The sequence below is a fragment of the Eleutherodactylus coqui genome, chromosome 3, assembly GCF_035609145.1.
Source record: "Eleutherodactylus coqui strain aEleCoq1 chromosome 3, aEleCoq1.hap1, whole genome shotgun sequence".
NCBI lineage: Eukaryota > Metazoa > Chordata > Amphibia > Anura > Eleutherodactylidae > Eleutherodactylus > Eleutherodactylus coqui.
The window spans coordinates 204,949,738-204,964,422 of record NC_089839.1 but is presented as its reverse complement, the minus strand read 5'-3'; the positions used below and the strand labels follow the sequence as shown (position 1 = coordinate 204,964,422).

General features: G+C 48.9%; 1 protein-coding gene across 1 annotated transcript in view; it reads right to left on the bottom strand.

The window, feature by feature from the left end:
- DAG1 (dystroglycan 1) overlaps nucleotides 1-14,685 on the bottom strand; it is a 41,587-nt gene that overhangs the window by 26,167 nt on the left and 735 nt on the right. The gene's annotated exons all lie outside the window — the stretch shown is intronic.

The window sequence follows — 14,685 nt, the reverse complement described above, 5'->3', positions numbered from 1 at the left end:
ACAGCGCAGACGCCGGCCACGAGCGCCCCGATAACAGCGCAGACGCCGGCCACGAGCGCCCCGATAACAGCGCCGGCCACGAGCGCCCCGATAACAGCGCCGGCCACGAGCGCCCCGATAACAGCGCCGGCCACGAGCGCCCCGATAGCAGCGCAGACGCCGGCCACGAGCGCCCCGATAACAGCGCAGACGCCGACCACGAGCGCCCCGATAACAGCGCAGACGCCGACCACGAGCGCCCCGATAACAGCGCAGACGCCGACCACGAGCGCCCCGATAACAGCGCAGACGCCGACCACGAGCGCTCCGATAACAGCGCAGACGCCGACCACGAGCGCCCCGATAACAGCGCAGACGCCGACCATGAGCGCCCCGATAACAGCGCAGACGCCGACCACGAGCGCCCCGATAACAGCGCAGACGCCGACCACGAGCGCCCCGATAACAGCGCAGACGCCGACCACGAGCGCCCCGATAACAGCGCAGACGCCGACCACGAGCGCTCCGATAACAGCGCAGACGCCGACCACGAGCGCTCCGATAACAGCGCAGACGCCGACCACGAGCGCTCCGATAACAGCGCAGCTGCTCTGATACATGAGACATGGTGTTGTACGCTGACAGTGTACAGCCGTGGGTTATGGGGGGTTTGGTGGTCCCTAATTCCTGGCAAGGATAAGGACTGCCCAGAGTGACCCCCGGTAAGGACACGTCAGACTTAACAGGGATTAGACGGTAATGTCATCTGTAACTAACGACACGTGTGACCTCCGCCACCTGCTGCCATACGACAGCTCCAGCCGCATATCAGCCCACACTGAAAGAATCTGCAGCACGTCGTCCTGCCGGGAAGTCACTTCTGAGATCAGAATCCCGCTTCAGAGATCAACATGGCTTCCAGAATGTTCTTGCGACATAGAAAGTCACTCTAAGCTCCACCCCCTCGGTGTACCTCATTATACACAGCTGATTATCAACATCCAATCAGCAGTGAAACGAGAAGGAAATTACTACATAAGTGGCCCCCTATGGCATTTTTGACATCCATGTTAATTACATATCAAAAACTCTGTTGAAAACCACAAAACATGGCGGTTTTGCGATGCAGTTTTCAAATTCTAAGTAAATTTGAAGTAAATTGATATATGAATTTTATGCAGATTCTGTGAAGTGTAATAGGATAAACGCCGCGGAGATGGAGAGTTATGGCGCAGTTGCGAACAGTACAATGGTATATTGTAACTGTGTGTTGTACAACTCATGGTTAAAGAGGTGTTCCTATCTCGACTGTTCATGGCCAAGATGGGAAAACCCGGCACTCCATCCCGACCACCTGTCGGAAACAGCCGTGTCCTCTATCTGCAGCTCTGATGTGAAGGCTGGTGTGGTTGGGCCTCGCGCCTACATGAACACTGGAAATCTGTGGGAGATGTTCGGAAAAGCCAAATTGTGTGAGAGAATTCCCTGGAGCCTCCTATCCGGAAGACGGAATGCCAGAACAGTCGGACCCCCGAAGCTGTGGTAGCTCCGGTCATTCTCCGCTAGAGTTGACAGAGAGACCACCCCAAGAACTGTGAGTGTTACACAGTAAACGCGTGGAGCGACCACGAAGCCACAGTGCGCATGTAAGACGCTTGATCATATGCAACGGGGGTGCTAGAGACTGAGACTTGTTCCCATAAGGGTAGTGAACCAAAACCTTGTTGCTGGAGTGTTCAAGTCACCCCATTCTAAAACCGTGTGCAAAGTTCAAATGAACGTACGGCTGATTCAACTGCCAAATAAAGCTTATTGTTATTTACTGAATTCTGTGCTCCGTCTCCTAATCAAGGGGCCTTTCACCAACGCAATATTCCATCATGTAGAAAAATCTGTACAGGAATCCACATTAAGGGTGCATTCAGACGACCGTATATCGGCTGGGTTTTCACGCCCAGCCGATATACGGTGTCTCTCTCTGCAGGGGGAGGAGGCTGGAAGAGCCGGGAGCAGTGCTCCGAGCTCCCGCCCCCTTCCCGCCCCTCTGCACTATTTGCAATGAACCGAGGCGGAACATGGGTGGGGCTAAGTTGGGGGTAGCCCCGCCCCTGCCCCACCTCTCCTCATTGAAAATAGTGCGGGGGGGGGGGAAGAGGAGGCAGAGAGGGGGCGGGAGCTCTGAGCTCTGAGCTCTGCTCCTGACTCTTCCAGCCTTCTCCCCCTGCAGAGAGAGACGCCGTATATTGGCTGGGCGTGAAAACCCAGCCGATATACGGTCGTCTGAATGCACCCTTAACATGTAGATTTTGGCATATTCAAAAATGGCTTTTAGATATGTGGATTTTGACAGAGGAATATTCCGGTATGTATGAAAGTACCCAAAGAGTATGTTCAAATTCCACACAATTTTGGCTCCTCTCACCTCGCAATCAGTAGCCCCTCACACAGCAACCACTACTTGTGCTGCGGCTGCCGGTCAGGTGATGTGCCCACTTTTGCATCACCTGAAGGGCGGTCGCTGCGCCTAGTAGCAGTTGCTCAGTGAGGACTGCTCATTGTAGTGAGGGGAGAGAAGCAGCAGGTCAAAATCAGATGCAGATCAGCAGCTGATGGCGAGTTAAAATCTGCAACAAGGGTGTGGATTTTGACTGTTTTTGATTCAGAAATGCTGCGCAAAATCCACAGCATTTCCTCTACATGTAAAAATAGCCTAAAGGTGGCTGCAGACACAGCGTTTTTTGGAAACCACACTTGCAGTTTTTGATACGATTTTTTGAGTCAATGCTGGAAGTGCGTTAAAAAAGCATGGGAACTGTAAAGGAAGGACTTGTACTTCTTCCTTTTGAACCCACTTCTGGCTTTGACTCACAGAACTACAAGTGCATTTTCGTAAAGATGCTGTGCATAAGCCACTTTAAGAGACCTTTGAGAATAGTTCTAAAACATCAAGACAAAGCCTAATCTGCTGCTGTGGATTTCTGCTGCATGCAGATTGTGGTGCAGAATTTCCTGCGTCTTTAGGGCTTATTCAGATGACCGTATATTGGCTGGGTTTTCACGCCTGGCCGATATACGGTGTCCCCTTCTGCAGGTGGAGGTGGCTGGAAGAGTCGGGAGCAGTGCACTGAGCTTCCGCCCCCCCGCCACTATTTGCAATAAGAGGGGGTGGGACAGGGGCGGAGCTAAATCGTGAAACTTAGCTCCGCCCTGTCTAAAGCCACCCTTAGGGCTTATTTAGAATGCAGTGGGAGGGGTGGGACAGGGGCGGAGCTAAGCAGTGGGACATAGCTCCGCCCCTGTCTCGCCCCTCCTATTGCAAATAGTGGCAAGGGGCAGGAGCTCAGTTCCTGCTCCTGGCTTTTCCATCCTCCCCCCCCGCAGACAAGGACACCGTATATCGGCTCGGCGTGAAAACCGTTTTTCTTTCAGCATCAAAATCTATACAGATCTTTGTACAGAATTTACTGTGATTTATAATACATAATGTGAAAGATTCCGCCTGTGTGAAAGTTCCCTTACTGAGGAGAGGCCGCTCTGCCATTAAGCCCAAATTGGTGGAGTGCTGCAGTGATGGTTGACCTTCGGGAAGTTTCTCTGATCTACACACAATCTTTGGAGCTCAGCTAGAGTGACCATTGGGTTCTTGGCCAGCTCACTTACCAAGGCTCTTATCGCTAGATTACTTAGTTTGGTGGGTCGGCAGCTCTAGAAAGGGTCATGTTTGTTTCAAGCTTCTTCCATCTAAAAATTATGGAGGCCGCTGGGCTCTTGGGAACTTTCAATGCAGTAGAAATAATTTTGTAGCCTTCTTCAGATTTGTGCCTCCACACAATCCTGTCTCTGAGCTCTACAGGCAGTTCTTTCCTCCTCATAGCTTCCTTTTGCTGCTGATATGGATTGTGAGCTGTAAAACCTTATATAGACAGGGGGTTGTCTTATAAAATGATGTCCAATCATCTGAAACTCCAAACAAGGTGTAGAACATCTCAAAGAAGATTAGGAGAAAAAAAGGCCCCTTGAGCAACATTTCAAGTGTTAGGGCGCGGTCACACGAGCGTAGGCGTATTTACGTTCGCACGTGCGCAGCGTTTAATCGCCGGAAAGAACGTTTTTCGGCGATCATGACCAGAGCTAGAAAGCGTATTATCGTTTGTTCCTACTTTGCAAACTATCTTTTTGGCCATCGAATATGCGTTGGCGCGTATTTCGGTCGCATATGTTCCGTTTTTTTTCGGGTTGCCGTTTTTACGCGCCGTAAAATCGCCCGTGCGAATGAATACATTGGAAACCAATGCCTCAGATGGTCACGTTTATACGATTGGGCGCAAAAACGCGCCGTTTATGCGCTCGTGTGAACGCACCCTTATACCAAAAGGTGTGAATACTTATGTCAATAGGAAATATAAAGTCCACAACATAAGAACATGTAAAAAAAAAAAGTGAAAGGGTCTGAAGACTTTTTGGACCCACTATAAGCAGCAGAAACATCCACACACACACACCTATATCTGCTGAAACATTTCTCTGTTCCTGCACATGGCACAGTCCCACTTACACAGCTGAGCACTTGTTACAATGTATCAGTCTCTAAGCCTCTGTCCTGGACTCCAGGCTCACAGCCATTACCTGCACTGCTACACTGTAATGCACCTCAAGACTAAGGCCTCATGTCCACAAGCCCACACCGTTTGCCTGTGCAGAGCCCCCCAGTGGACTCCACCCGGCCCGCATACATGAGGCCAGAAAATACATTATACTCACCTGTCCGGACGCTGCGGGGCTCACCTTCGTGCAGGCCGGATCTTTTTTCTTCTGCACGGCGGATGCGCTTGGGACGCCAGCCACCTACTGCGCGCTTGTGCTGTGCCTTCTTTTTTCTAAATGTGATTGTTCTCAGCAAGAGAAACGACGTAATCTTGTAGATATGATACCTTTTAATGGCTAACAAAAACACATGATGTAATAATAGCGAGCTTTTGTACCAACGCAGGGGTACTTCTTCCGGCTTAAATGGATTGGATCTGAAGAGGCATGCATATTTATACACACTTATAACATACATACTTATGACAAGGCGCTGTTCTTTTTTCTAAACTCATGTTTTCCTGCGGTCTGCGGCACAGACGCAGTGACACCTGTGGACCTGCCGCGGAAATGGACAGCTTCCATTGGCCTCAATGGAAGCCGTGGGAGCCATCCATGTGGAAAAACCGCTTAAGAATGGAGCGTGCTGTGGGTGGTTTCCCACACATGCGATCCGCACGCCGGGGGAAAACGACATCCGCAAGTATTTAATTACCTGCAGGTGCCCAATGATTCCCTATGGGTGCAGATCGCATGCGCGGGAGACCTGCACGGATTTTAAAAAGCAATTTATGCCGTGGACATGAGGCCTAAGGGTGCATTCACACGAACGTATATCGGCTCGGTTTTCACGCCGAGCCGATATACGTCCTCCTCGTGTGCAGGGGGGGGAGGATGGAAGAGCCCAGGAGCAGGAACTGAGCTCCCGCCCCCTCTCTGCCTCCTCTCCGCCCCTCTGCACTATTTGCAATGGGGAGAGGCGGGGCGGGGGCGGGGCTAATTCGCGGACCTTAGCCCTGCCCCCGTCCCGCCTCCTCTTATTGCAAATAGTGCAGAGGGGCGGAGAGGAGGCAGAGAGGGGGCGGAGAGGAGGCAGAGAGGGGGCGGGAGCTCAGTTCCTGCTCCTGGGCTCTTCCATCCTCCCCCCCCCTGCACACGAGCAGGACGTATATCGGCTCGGCGTGAAAACCGAGCCGATATACGTTCGTGTGAATGCACCCTAAGAATGTTTCCATTCACTCACAGCAATCAGAGAAAATTGTGGGGAGTTGAAACACATTTGTATCAGTTTTCTGGCATTTGACTTAGGCCAGGCTCACATGAGCATACTTGAATTTAGATACATTGATTTTCGCTGTTAAGCCTCTTTCACACGGGCGTGCCAATTTGTGGCCAGTCGTGTCATGGCCACAGCGCGGCTGAAACTCACGTTTTAACGCCCATTCAGACGGCCAAGTTTGGAGATTATACGCTGCACCCGGAATACCATTGGGCAAGGGGAGACAGTTTAGCTCTATTCAACTGCCTTCCCCTCTCCGATTTTCTGCAATAGGAGGGGGCGGGAGCTAGTATGCTAAACTCCCTCCCCTTCTCAGCCCGTTGTCGGCTGCCAGCAATGGGAGGGGGCGGGATGGGGCAGGAGCTTAGCACACTAGCTCTCGCCCCCTCCCATTGCAGGCAACCAGCAAGGGGGGGAGGGACAGAGGAGGGAGTTTGGCAGTCACTCTGCTAAACTCGCTCCCACCTCCCTTCTCTGGCAGCTGTCGTAGGCTCCCATAGAAGTCTATGGCAGAGGCCGTATTCCGGCCGGAATAGATAGTTCCAGAACATCTTTTCCGGCCAGTGTAAAAGCGCGTCTGGGCGCTTTTACGCAGCGAAAAATCGCCCATCTGAACACATGCATTAGAAACCAATGCATCAGATGGACAGCGTCTATTGGCCAGCCATGAAAACATGGCCGATATACGCTCGTGTGAAAGAGCCCTTACACTCACACTAATGTTTTTTCATTGCGTATAATACGCGAGAAAAAAAAATGACAGCATGTTCTATTTTACTGCGTATTACGCGGGATAGAGCTCCATTGTTCTCTATGGGTGCGTGCTAAGCGCTGTACATACACAATTACATTGTGTATGTGTAGCATTTATACACAAAGTCGCTTAGCGACAGAACGGAGAATACAAAAAATGAATCCAGGAAGACTACACATGTGAAATACGCTGTCATGTACAGTCAAAAACCGCTGCCATACGCACCAATACGCCGGCCTACACAGCGGTAAAACAAAGCATTTTACCAGTCCGGCCAAAATGATGCACACTTTCTTGTGCAAATAATGTAATTTTCTAGGTTTTCACAAGTTGCTCTTCACTTTTCCTATAAGAGGGTGTGCTTAAATCAGAAGGGGCAGAGTGTCCTAAAACATGACATTCACCCTAATTTACGCCAGAAACAAGCATAAATTATGGCGCAAATGTAAACCAGCTCATAGTTCTTGCATGAACTGCTGTAAGTGCGTCAAGGTTAATAGGAGGCATTCACCTCATACAAAATATGGCGCATCTTACCCCAGCGCAGTTTATATTGTGATAGGCGTAGGAAGCACTCTTCTTCTAAATCAGCGCCAAAGCTCTGCTGTGTAATCAGTGTAATCTGTAATAAATGAATTAATCGCGGCGACAGTAGATTCTCAAGATTTGTATCCATGCAGAAAAAATCTGTTATAACGCAAAATAAAACCAACAATAAGAGACGCGGAGTCATGTGATCAGCCGCTCGCCATTATTGTAGCCTTAATGCTTTCCTGCAGGAACAATGATACTCCACATGGCCCCCAAATCAGTAGCTGATCCCAATGACAAGAAGTGGCTGCTCATCCTGTACCGGGTCATGTGATACAGAAGCCACATTTTTTGCCAGTACAACCCAGCAATTATTCTCAGGGAATAGCCGCTCCATCTGATGTCACATTGGCGTGGAGGGGGTCACCAGCTATCCCATCGGCAGATAAACGGAGTGGCGGCTAAATACGAGGACTGATAGTAAGTGCCGGGTTCCATGATCTGCTGCTCTGGTGTGTAACATGTACCCCTTGTCTGGGGTTCTGATACAGCACAGGGAATGCTGGGAGAAGAAGTCACGTGATACCAGCGCACTAACGAGGCTGTACATGCTGGATTCCCTAATTAGTGCGATCCTGGTGCTCTGAACATCTGCGGACCTGCGGCTACCAGGGATGATGAGATGGCGGCCGAGTGCACATTATCTGCCTGTCACTTCCCATCAGTATTAGATAATTACCACACGAGGAAGAAGAATGAGAGAGCGGAGCGATGAGATGGCACATGTACCGCGCCAAAGATCACATTGTTGTATTATACAACCGTAACATCACCACCCCCCCTCAATCCTGAGAGGCTTCTATTACTCTATCTATTGCTGCTGACAACCAGCCTGTATATCATGTCTGAGAGGTAGTCACAGACCTGCTACAACATGCAGCCCACAATGCCATTCTATGTGGCCTCAATCATCTGGACACAAATGTCTATGTGTGGCTGCTCACATGTAGTGTCCATATCAGGATGAAGAGGACTGGCACATAGCAGAACTACAGGTGCCCTGTGTAGCCATGTCTGGGTCCCCTATATATTAGGACAAGTAGTAAGGATGCCCTGTGTAGCCATGTCTGGGTCCCTATATATTAAGACAAGTACTAAGGGTGCACCGTGTAGTCATGTCTTGGTCCCCTATATAGTATAACAAGTACCAAGGGTGCACTGTGTAGTCATGTCTGAACCCCCTATATAGTAGAACAAGTACTAAGGGTGCCCCGTGTAGCCATGTCTGGTTCCCCTATATAATAAAACAAGTACTAAGGGTGCACTGTGTAGTCATGTCTGGGTCCCTATATATCAGAACAAGTACTAAGGGTGCACTGTGTAGTCATGTCTGGGTCCCTATATATCAGAACAAGTACTAAGGGTGCACTGTGTAGTCATGTCTGAACCCTCTATATAGTATAACAAGTACTAAGGGTGCCCTGTGTAGTCATATCTGAACCCCCTATATAGTATAACAAGTACTAAGGGTGCATTGTGTAGCCATGTCTGGTTCCCCTATATAGTAAAACAAGTACTAAGTGTGCCTGTGTAGCCATGTCTGGTTCCCCTATATAGTAAAACAAGTACTAAGGGTGCACTGTGTAGTCATGTCTGGGTCCCTATATATCAGAACAAGTACTAAGGGTGCACTGTGTAGTCATGTCTGGACCCCCTATATATTAGGACAAGTACTAAGGCTGCCTGTGTAGCCATGTCTGGTTCCCCTATATAGTAAAACAAGTACTAAGTGTGCCTGTGTAGCCATGTCTGGTTCCCCTATATAGTAAAACAAGTACTAAGGGTGCACTGTGTAGTCATGTCTGGGTCCCTATATATCAGAACAAGTACTAAGGGTGCACTGTGTAGTCATATCTGGGTCCCTATATATTAGGACAAGTACTAAGGGTGCACTGTGTAGTCATGTCTGGACCCCCTATATAGTACAACAAGTACTAAGGGTGCCCTGTGTAGCCATGTCTGGGTCCCCTATATAGTATAACAAGTACTAAGGGTGCTCTGTGTAGCCATGTCTGGGTCCCCTATATCAGTGTTCCCCAACTCCGGTCCTCAGGGACCACCAACAGGCCATATTTTCAGGATTTCCTCAGTGCTGCACAGGTGATGTAATTATCGTCAGTGCCTCAGACATTGCTACAGCTGTTCTTACCATAGGATATCCTGAAAACATGACCCGTTGGTGGTCCCTGAGGACAGGAGTTGGGGACCCCTGCCCTATATAGTAGAACAAGTACTACGTGTGCACTGTGTAGTCATGTCTGGATCCCTATATATTAGGACAAGTACTAAGGGTGCACTGTGTAGTCATGTCTGGGTCCCTATATATTAGGACCAGTACTAAGGGTGCACTGGGTAGCCATGTCTAGGCCCCCTATATAGTAGAACAAGTACTGAGGGTGCCCTGTGTAGTCATGTCTAGACCCCCTATATATTAGGACAAGTACTAAGGGTGCACTGTGTAGCCATGTCTGGGCACACATTTTTAGGGCGCTCCGGTGTATTTTTGTGTGTGCACATCTACCGCGTGTTTGTGGATATAAGAAAATGTCCATAAAAGTAATGTGATTTTGTGCGTATACACACAGCAAATACTTAGGTTTTCTGCACATTTTCACATGTCCATTGATTTCAATGGGCTCTTGCGGTACACAAATGTACTTCAAAATGGGACACAAAATATAAGTTTATAGGACTTGTGAAATGCCGGGCTGTTACCTCAGCATCCATTCTCTACAATGGAGTGAGCCACATGCATCATCTCCTCCTCTCTGGAGTGCTGATTGGTGGGAGGTGCCCCCCATTGTCCCAATAAGTTGGAGTTCTAGAAGCGGAACTTATTTCGACTTATTATGGCATATGCTTGGGATATACCATAAATGTCTCAGATAAGAATACCCTTGTGGCCCTTGGAAGTTTTTCAATATAGCAACGTGGCCCTCAGACTAGAAAAAACTGTGCACCCCTGTACTAGAGTTTGTTTCACAATTTCTGCTTGCTGGCAGTGAATGAGAACATTCATCGTTAACATCCAGAAGCTAAATGGAAAAAAACACTCAGACCGTACCCTGTTCACCAAGTTGATGGCTTTGCTATAGTGTATCAGTGGAGACAATCCTCAAGATAAGAGGACTCAGCACTGGGACCTGCCTTCTACCATTGTGGTAAAACATGTAATACGCTCCACACCAGCAATATGGCGGTCGCTAATGGTGGAGGTATAAGGATACCCCTATCGTTGTGTAAGGATCCCACCTACAGTAAGGACACTCCACAAAGTAAGGATCCTCTTCCCATAGCAATAATGCCCCCCTTACAGTGAAGATACCCCTCCCCTACTGTAAAGATCCACCCTACAGTAAGGATCTCCCTCCCACAGTAAGACTGCGCCACCCCAACAGTAAAGATATCCCCCATAGTAAGGACATCCCTCCTATAGTAAAAATGCAGCTCCCCCACTGTAAGGATGGCCTCCATAGCAAGAATGCCCCTCCTCGACAGTAAGACACTGTTCCCTACTGTAAGGATTTCCCCAACATGGGCGGATTTGCATTACGGAATCCAGAGGTGGTATCCACCTCTGGATTCCACAGCAAATGCCGCCCATAGCATGCTATTGCAAGACGCGATTTTCTCTACATAAGCAGAAATCGATTGTGATCTTCCGCTCACGAAGAAAAATTGCAGCATGCTGCGATTCTGTGTGGCTTACGTGTGGACGGCTTCCACTGAAGTCAATGGAAGCCGTCCACCCCACGACCCTTCCGCAATCATCATTGCAGAAAGGTCGCAGGATCCACATCATTGCCTAGGGACCGTGCAGCATAATCTGCAGTACAGATTAAAAGACCTTCAGACAGGTATGCTGGGGTCGCCGGCCAGACACAGGGTCGGATTCCGTTGCAGGATCCCGCATGCGGAATCCAACCCGGCCATGTGCAGGCAGCCTAAAGATACCCTTCCCTACTGTAAGGATGCCCACCTGAACAGTCAGGATATATCCCATAGTAAAGACAGCCCTCCCCTACAGTAAGGACCACCTTTCTATAGTAAGAATGCCCCTCCCCCACTCTAGGGATGGCCTCTATAGTAAGGATGCCCCATCTCCAAACTAAGGACACCATTCCCCACTGTAACGATGCCCCTCTTCTAGACTATTCCAAGATTTCGTGAACTAGAGGCCACCAGTGAATGATTAATTCTGTAGCAGTGCATTATTGTAGGGGGTGCCACCATTTGTATCATGAACACATGGCCTAAGCATATCACGTGAGCATATTGCATGAGTAATAAGCTCTACCAATCTGTCACAGGCTCTTATGTTGCCACTCACATATATTGCGCAAAATATGCACGCAGTAAATACTGTCGAATGTTCAATCTTGCCGTGTAATTGCTGCGGGCTGTGCGACTGTCTCATGACGGCGGCACGCAGCGAATTATGCTCGTGTGAAGTTGCGCTTACTGAGATGGCAGTGACAGACGATGAATCTGTTGTGAAGGCCTCGCATGGCGCTCGTCCAGGAGCTTCACAATGCCGGACACCCCCTGCAGCTGAGTACACAGGTCCCCATCCCCGGTCATTGAAGGTGCAGACACGGATCTATAATGGCCTGGGTAAATATTTGCACTTTCCAAGACGATCTCGCAGATCCCTTCCCGCACGGCATTACTATCTCATCATCTCGCCCTTCTGTGCTCAGATCTGAAGTTCCAGGCCCAAAGCACGAGGTTGCACTACTGAGAGGCCATACTGACTACATGTGACGCCATCCACCTCTCCGTCCGCACAGAACTAGCACCGCCTGGAGGATACCAGGCCGTTATCAGAAGAGTTATTCCTCAAGGGTGCACAGTATTACGGGACCGCGGTTATCATGGTAGTGCGGTCGTCGCAAAAGCGCGATCGTCATAGGAGAGCGGTCATCGCGGGAACCAGTTTCCCTTCAATGTGGATTCTTTTATGCAAAACAAGTTACAAGAAGCGAATAGTCAAACAGTAGAGTGAGTGCAATATGGAGGCTCCAGGGTGACAGAAGAACCTATAGCACATACGTCTAACGCAGCCATAGGCCCCCAGTTACCTGACAGAGGCCCATAGCATGCCGTTTTGGACCCCGTCGAACCAGTATACTGCGATATATGTTTTTATTCCCTCTGTGTAGAATAGCGCATAATATCTGATATATAAAACACAAAATCTGTTTGTGTCGTATACAAATCCACAGTTCGGGTCGATTTTGAGTGAAATTTTGCATGAGCGTTCTTCAGCACCAGGCGACGAATACTGGTGTAAGTAAGAATCAAAAACTCACCCACATACCCAGTAATTTTTGTTGCCAAAAGCAACCAATCACAGCTCAGCTTTCATTTTACCTCAGTAGTGAAAGCTGAGCTCTAGCAACCAATCACAGCTCAGCTTTCATTTGTTATACTGCTGAGGTAAAATGAAAGCTGCACTGTGATTGGTTGTTGGAGAACGGCTTTCACTTCTGAGGTAAAATGAAAGCTGTGCTGTGATTGGTTGCTATTTCTTATACTGTTGAGGTAAAATGAAAGCTGCTCTGTGATTGGTTGCTATGGGAAACACAGATTTTCTTGTGGACAGCTTTTATAAGAGTGCGGCGCTGGGCTCATTTTTGTGGCCCCCTTTGTATATTCCAGGACTGCTATTCATAAAATCGTTGAGCCATGCACTGGGTATATCTCCTAGTTCCACATATAGAGAAGCAACCAGCGAACAAACTTACAGAGTTCCGCAGGGGGCGACCATTGTATGCCTATAGTGGCATACGTCAGAGCGATCAGCATCAGGAAATGCGAGTGTGAATTGACCCTAAGGGCCCTTTTACACTGGACAACCTGTCAGCCGCAGATGCCCGACAGCTCGTCCCAGCAATAATGGTGGCTGTGCTTTTACACAGGAACGACCATCGCTAGTGCATGTAGGCGGAGTGGGCCGGGGGTGAGTGCCTGCAGAAGCTGAGCGACGAACAAGAAGTGAATGAATTCTCGCACGTTGTCCAGTTGGGGCATGCGTTTATAGTGAGCAGTAATCAAACAGATTCCCGCTGGCCTGTGTAAAAGGGCCCTCAGGGCTCCTTCACACGGGCATGTGTGTTTTTGTGACGCCTCAGCACAACATATATGCGCTATGAACGAGCCTTTTTTGCACGTGTATCGCAACATTTTACTGTATTTTTTTGCGCATGAAGGGCATGTTTATTTACGCACGGCGGATGAACACGCCCTGATTTAAATGGCTTTTTAGTCTAAGTTCAAGATGTGTACTTTCTTTCATGGAATTGCGCAACGTATTGCGCATCTGTGCACATATTGCATGTGCATTTGTGCACCTCCCATAGACTTCTATGGGGACCTTTGGTGGACAAATGCGCAAGAAATAGGACAAGTTCTATTTTTTTGTCCACGCGGGAAATGCACGTGAAAAAACGGAAAGTGTGTACCAACGCATTCATATCAATAGGTTCTATTCTCTGCATATTCTGCACGTAGGTTTTGCATGCGCAAATACGCCCATGTTAAGGAGCCCTTAGTAAGAAGTTACAAGCAACAGGTACAGGATGAGCAGCGCCAAACTTTCATTCAACATCTCATGACATCAAAAGTCACTGTCCAGGACTTGAGAGTCAGCGATGTGGGGCAACCCATGACCCCCTCAGGGTGACCTCAGCCCCGATCCTGTATACTCTACATCATCCAGACTCGGGCCTTGTGTCCCAATAAATATTTCATCCCTCTACAGACGTTCTACACACACCGCAGTCAGTCCCCATGATGCCAACATACACAAGTGTCCATAAACGTCTGCAGACCATTATGAGGTGTAAGCTTTTGACACAAGTATGACTGGGCGTGATTGTCATTATAAGGTGTCCAGTCATGCACTCCTCATTTGCATATTCATGAACTTTCCCAGCCAATAGACAGCAGAGGGAGGAGACCGTCTACAGTACAGTGGCCCATGAATATTGGGGTCCCACCTATCAGTGCTGGGATTCGGAGGTTCTCTTGATGTGTCACATTATAGTTGAGAAGTTCGGGGTACACATGCTGTTACCCCAGGAGACAACGTCACCTATCTCACCCTGAGCCATTAACGACCGTCACTAATATACTTGACTGTCGCTGATGATGTCATCGCCTCTAGACTATGCTGAAGCTCAGTTATGGCGGGTGATGCGGAGGTAAATTGTGGTTGGTCAGAACCTGAAGTGGGCGGATCATTCTCCTCTGTATTATAATTAACCAGTCAGGGCCACACGGGCCCCTCCCTATCCATAATCATCTACACTGCAGAGACTATACCTGGATACTCCCCATTGTGTGCAGCACAGCCTAATCTCCACCACCATCCTGACCACAACCATCACTGAGCCACCCTGAACCTAGCTCCTTGTGAGCCTGGAGTTATGGCGCTAATGGTATTACAGCTGTTGGTTCTCCTCTAGTTGCTGATATGGCTTTTATGTGATGGTCG